The sequence below is a fragment of the Asterias rubens genome, chromosome 11 (genome assembly GCF_902459465.1).
Source record: "Asterias rubens chromosome 11, eAstRub1.3, whole genome shotgun sequence".
Lineage (NCBI taxonomy): Eukaryota > Metazoa > Echinodermata > Asteroidea > Forcipulatida > Asteriidae > Asterias > Asterias rubens.
The window spans coordinates 10,712,031-10,718,565 of record NC_047072.1 but is presented as its reverse complement, the minus strand read 5'-3'; the positions used below and the strand labels follow the sequence as shown (position 1 = coordinate 10,718,565).

Sequence of the window (6,535 nt, the reverse complement as noted above, 5' to 3'; positions counted from 1 at the left end):
TATTGTTTTAATTAAACTTGATTTTTCAGGGTAAAGGACTAAAAATTAGGTTTGGCATCCATCATTTTCTGATTCAGCACCCCCAAATTAGTTAAATCAGGTATGTTACCAACTTTTACTCAAAAATGCCGCTCAAAGTTTTTTTTTTTTAAATCTGGTCTAGACTATATGTAACTTTTGTAGGACAAATAACACAATGTCCACAGATTTACACTAAACTTATACAGTTTGAAGATGATGATAGTATAAAGCTTCCCTGAAAATATTACGTGCTGAGGTGCTGTAGTTTTTGAGAAATGAGTAAAACAATGTCATAAAAATAATTTTCGTCTCATGAGACAAAAATTATTTTAATCATTTACAAACGTATTTTCATGACATTGTTTTACTCATTTCTCAAAAACTACAGCACCTCAGTAAGTACTATTTGATGGGAAGCTTTCCACTATCATTCTCTTCAAACCCTGTAAGTAGTTTAATGTAAATCTATGGACATTTTGAAAAGGTACCCAAATCCTTTAAAGCCATTGGACCCTTTCGGTACAGAAAAAAAAAGTTCACAGATTTACAAATAACTTACAGGCTTTACAGAAGGTAGTGGTAAAAGACTTCTCTTGAAATATTATTCCATGAAATGCTTTACTTTTTGAGAAAAAAGTAAAAACAATATCAATTCTCGATAGCGAGAATTACGGATTTATTTTAAACACATGTCATGACACGGCGAAACGCGCGGATACAAGGGTGGGTTTTCCCGTTATTTTCTCCCGACTCCGATGACCGATTGAGCCTAAATTTTCACAGGTTTGTTATTTGATATAGAAGTTGTGATACACGAAATGTGGGCCTTGGGCAATACTGTTTTCCAAAAGGGTCCAATGGCTTTAAAGGAAAACGTTGACCTTGGATCGGACGATGAAATGCATATGATTAGAAAGATATTTTAAAAGTTGAATATAATGATCCACACAAACATGCCTCGAAAGTGTTTTCCTTGTACGCCGTGGACTAAAACACGGTCAGCAACCTAATTAAGGGAGTCAAAAATTTGATTCCCATAAATGGCCAACTGGCCTGATCCAAGGCAACGTGTTCCTTTAAAGATGGGCTCATACATGTGTAGGTCTGCTTGGAATCAGTAGAGAAAGTTGATGGTTAAAAAAAACAGTCACAGGTTCTGTTTAACCCTTTAGGAAAATAAGAATAAGGGCACAACTCTTTACCTGCTGTCAGAACGGCTCCTTTTGACATCTCCTCCTAGAGCTTTAACTTGGCCTCTAAGGCTGCCCTGAAAACACAACAAAAAAATCAAGTCTTGAAACACTAAAACATACGTTACCTGGTATTTACTTCTTTTGGGAAGGAACATTACAGAATTGGTTTTTGCTAACAGAACAGTTGCTGGCAGTGTAAGCACTTTATGTAATCCACCATCAATACATAAACTGACAAACCTGTAGAAGTTTGAGATCGAACAGCCATCTGGGTCACGAGAGAATAGTGAAAAACCGATTACAAATTTTGCATTGCATCAATGCCAAAATAAAATGAATAAAACGCTCACTGAGCGATAAACTCCAAAAGTGAAGTTAGAATATTTATTTCTCATCAAATATGACATTTCAGACAGAAATATTTCAAGGGATGTTTTCTACTATCATCATCATTAGACCATGTAAGTTTTATGTAAATCTGTGATCTTCACGATTTTTGTTTCTTACCATTTCTGTAACGTTCCTTTAAAGGCAGTTTGGTAATTACTCAAAATAATTATTATCATAAAACCTTTCTTGATTACGCGTAATGGGGAGAGGTTGATAGTATAAAATATTGTGAGAAACAGCTCCCTCTGAAGTGACGCAGTTTTGGAGAAAGAAGTAATTTTCCACAAATTTGATTTATAGACCTCAGATTTAGAATTGGACGTCTCGAAATCATGCATCTCAAAGCACACAACTTCGTGTGACCATGGTGCGACAAGGGTGTATTTTCTTTCATTAATATCTCGCAACTTCAACGACCGATTGAGCTCAAATTTTCACAGGTTTGTTACTTTATGCATATGTTGACATACACCAAATGTGAAGACTAGTCTTTGACAATACCCGATAGTGTCCAGAGTCTTTAACACAGATGTGTGTTGGGCATTGTATACTCACTGTTTTATCAGAACTATCACAGGCAAATCACTCAGGTAGGATTTGAACCCATGACCTTTGCATTGCTAGAGCAGACACATGTATAACTCGGGAAAGTACTGAGTATACAGTGCTTTCATACACATCGGTGTAAACAAATTATATTATTTATCTCCGATGCAAAACCTGGAATATAGGCCCTATTATAGTTAAAACAAACTTTTCTTAAAGTCACCTGGAAGTGGTATTTTTTCAAAATAAAGCTTTTGTCAACAATCAAAATATGTGTTTCGATGAGTAGAATATAAATAAATAGTTAACTAAGGTTCCAAAAAATTTGTTTTTCTTTTTATTTTTAAATTTAAGAGTTAGGCCCGACCCGAGAGGGCGCTGTCCATGACGTCAATCGAGGCACGATAGTTGAAGAGAAAATGTGTAGTCTGGCCTCGTATACTGGGTACCTGATCAGTATGATGCATACGTACAGAACTATGGTCACGAACCATGTCTGCACGCACTATGGCTGCTGTGCGGACGGTCCACTCGGATTACCCTGCACGGACAATGGCATGCAGTGCCAACACAAGATAGCTTGGCGCTTGACGATTGGTGTAAGCTAAAAACATGCCCTCAAAGTTGAAACATTACCCAAATTGTTTTCTCATCAGGCAAATGCTCCTTTAAGTTCATCACGTTTTTCAGGTACCTTCTTCGACGTCCCACTAGCAAGAAAAATTGTTGGGATGGTGTCATGTTTCAGAATACCTTTTATTTTCATGTCAAATGTGTGGTGTATTGTCTTCCGGATTCGAAGCACGAGGGTTCGAAGTGTTCGCTGCACAGCACTGAAAAAAACAATGGACTGACCACTTTGCAAACTGACCCCATCTCAAGTTGTTTTACTGCATTTAGCAGCAATACACCTGGTCGGCATTGCCGGAAAAATGCAAGAAAAAACTTGTTTTTCGAAACGTACAAACTCACGACTAGGACTTGCATGTACTTCCACATGTGTTAGATATTCGATCAAGGCAAGGTCTGCCTCGATTGACGTCACAAAAGGGGTAGGCGGAGTCACCCCCATAAACAACTTTATCTATTTTTTAACATATAAATCATGACAAACAATTACTAAAAAAAATATGTTATTGTTTATCAACATTATACTCTTATGTTTGGAGAAAAAAAAAATATTTTTCCATGTGCCTTTAAGTTTTAGCTGTTTTGAAACAGGAAACCCACTTCACAGTCCATAAGGATGTAGGCATGGGTACCATCCACTAGGAGCCACCTACTCCTGGGGCTGAAACAGGATTACCCCCTTCACAGTCTGTAAGGATGTAGGCATGGGTATCATCCACTAGGAACCACCTACTCCTAGGGCTGAAACAGGGTTACCCCCTTCACAGTCCCTAAAGATGTAGGCATCGCTGTCATCCACTAGGAGCTACCTACTCCTAAGGCTGAAACAGGGTTACCCCCTTCACAGTCTGTAAGGATCATCCACTAGGAGCATGGCTGGTGGAGCAAAATGCACTACCTTCAAAACTTTTTTAGGGAATGAAACATGCATCTTACATTATTTACCTTGATTTATCCAATGCATTTTCTTCTTCTGCTGTAAGGACTTTATCAGCTCGGGACTGAACTCCGTCATTCTTCTTGGTCCAGATACTTGCTTTCTGTAAAAAAAAAAAGAAAAAAAAAAAAAGACCAATAACCACAAAGAAACTGACAGGGTCAAGTTTTGAATAATTTTAACTGGAACTTGAAATGTTAAAGACAGTGGACACTATTGGCAATTGTCAAAGACTAGCCTTCACAGTTGGTGTATCTCAACATGCATAAAATAAAACCTGTGAAAATTTGATATCAATCGGTCGTCGAAGTTGCGAGATAATAATGAAAGAAAAAACACCCTTGTCACACAAAGTTGTGTGTGTTTAGACAGTTGATTTTGAGACCTCAAGTTCTAAACTTGAGGTCTCGAAATCAAATTCGTGGAAAATTACTTCTTTCTCGAAAACTATGGCATTTCAGAGGGAGCCATTTCTCACAATGTTTTATACCATCAACCTCTCCCCATTACTCGTCACCAAGAGAGGTTTTACGCTAATAGTTATTTTGAGTAATTACCAATAGTGTCCACTGCCTTTAACTTGAGTTTGATTGCTTAAAGGGTCTGGGTACCTTTTGTAACACAAAACACGAAGTCCACAGATTTAGATTAACTTACATACACCGTTTGAAGATAATGATAGTAGAAAGATTTCCTTAAAATAATTACTAACTTGCTGAAGTTCTGCAGTTTTAGAGAAATTAGTAAAACAATGCCACAAAAAAATAATGTTTGTCTCAGTTTTTGCTGTAAAAAGTATTTTAATACTTTTTACAGCAAAATTGCATTTTTATCATAACTGGTTTTTAATACGTTTTTACATGCTGAAATAATTTTAGTCTCACTGAGACGAACATTATTTTGGTGACTCAGGTTTTACTCATATTATTTGCGATAAAAAAGTGCGACAAGTGCAATTGGATCTTTTACATGCGTTACACAACACATGGGACCAACAGCTTGACGCCCCTTTCGAAGGACGAAGCAATGGTGAAGTGTCTTGCTTAAGAGCACAAGTGTCACGGCTAGGGATTCAAACCCACACTCCGCTGATCAGAAACAACAAAGTTTGAATTCAGTGCTCTTTACTGCTTGGCCACGACACTTCCATGGGGGGTGTCAAACATAGATGAACATGGTAAATAACCACCTTTTCAGACAGAGTCTCATTTCAGTTCATCCCAGGTCCAGCCTACCTTAAGGAACAGGTTTAGCCTTGACTGTAGTAGAGTTCTCTTGAAGTCGTTCTTTGCTGAGTACCTCTTGTTTCCGGAATAACTCTGCTTTCAAACACACAAGCTGCAAAAGAAGAAAGTGATCACATTGATTAATGTCAAATTATTAACTCCAGTCTCCTGACGATGACTAGAGCAAGGTAGTCCAAATGTTGAGACCGACTTAAGAACTGACTCCGCGGTAGCGCAGTTAATAACGCTCCTGTAAGCTAAAGTAAACGTAGTCCCTGCCAATTTCCTATCTTCCGCCCGGGTATAGGTAGTTAAAAAACAGGACAGAGAAACGAGAAGTCTCCTGAACAATCCAATTTGGATAGACAGGCCTTCGGGTCACAGTGTTTTGGTACACTTTTGTCTATCCTGGCCGGCTTAAGTTGGTTATGTTGTTTATTGGTTCCTGTTTTTGTCTGATCATGTTGATTTGTCATATTTTTTGTCTTTTAATAATATGTCTGGAGATGTTCTTTGTTTTTTGTGTTGTTGTGTTGTTCTTCTTTTGGTTTTTTGTATTGTTGATTTGTTGTTGTGTTTTTGTTGTTTTTTGTTGTTTCTTTGGGTTGTTGTTGTTGCTGTTGTTGTCCCTGTTGCTGTTGTTGTCCCTCTTGTTGTTGTTGTCCCTATTGTTGTTGTCTCTGTTTTGTTTTTCTCCCCGTTGTCTTACTTGGTTTCCCAACCACCCCCTCTCTTCCCCACTCTTTTCTTCCAACTGCGTTTTGTAATAATAATTTCTTGTCAATATTTTATTTATTTTATTTGACATTTTTTTATTTATTCATGTTATTGTATTTGTTAGTTTTCCTGGTTCTGTTTACTTGTTTTGTAGTAGTATACTGTACCTTCGTGAACGTTATTGTCTTGTATCTTGGTCAAATAAATACTAATTATAATAATGATAATAATAATTCTACTCCGCGATAGTAGTATGTATACAGAAAGACAGATCTCTAAGAAGAAACTCTACCTGGCAAGTAGATACACACACATGGTGTTACAGCAAACCAAACATAAATTGATACCTCGGCTTGCCATGCAATGCCTAGAATATATTCATTTCTGTTTAAGTGTGAACTTTTTTTGGGGTGTTTCAAAATAACTTGGGTAGCATCTCAGCATAAAAAGTTGGTTTTCCATTAAAAAATTATTTCACCACTTTTTCATTCAATATGAAATAATATCAAGTCTCATAAAGCCAACCTCAATGAGATAATGTAGGCCTACTTCTAGAAACTATAAGGCGAAAAAATAGGCGGAAAGGTTTCTGTATGGCGCCACCACTTTTTCATTCGATATGAAATAATAGTATCCAATTTACCTCAATAAGATATCCCTTTTTGTAAAAATGAGTGAAAAAGTGGTGGCGCCATACGGAAAGTTATCCGAATAGGCTTAGGCCTACAAACAATAGTACAAATACACGTACAATGACCGATAATGTCAAAAATTCTAAAAAGGAATACAGCGCCCCAGTTACTTACACCGGGTCTGTGTTGTATTGATTGATGACTTTAGAAAGAAATTAATTTATTTTGATCTGGTGGATGGAA

The 6,535-nt window shown here is 37.1% G+C and overlaps 1 long non-coding RNA gene across 1 annotated transcript; it reads right to left on the bottom strand.

Annotated features, from left to right (window-relative positions):
* Positions 1–1,209: 1,209 nt before the first annotated feature.
* On the bottom strand, positions 1,210–5,050 carry LOC117296899. The gene is made up of 3 exons (XR_004519818.1): positions 4,953–5,050; positions 3,726–3,820; positions 1,210–1,288 (listed from the first exon to the last, which is right to left on the bottom strand). It is a non-coding gene; the product is annotated as an uncharacterized LOC117296899 (long non-coding RNA).
* Between the last annotated feature and the right edge of the window lie 1,485 nt (positions 5,051–6,535).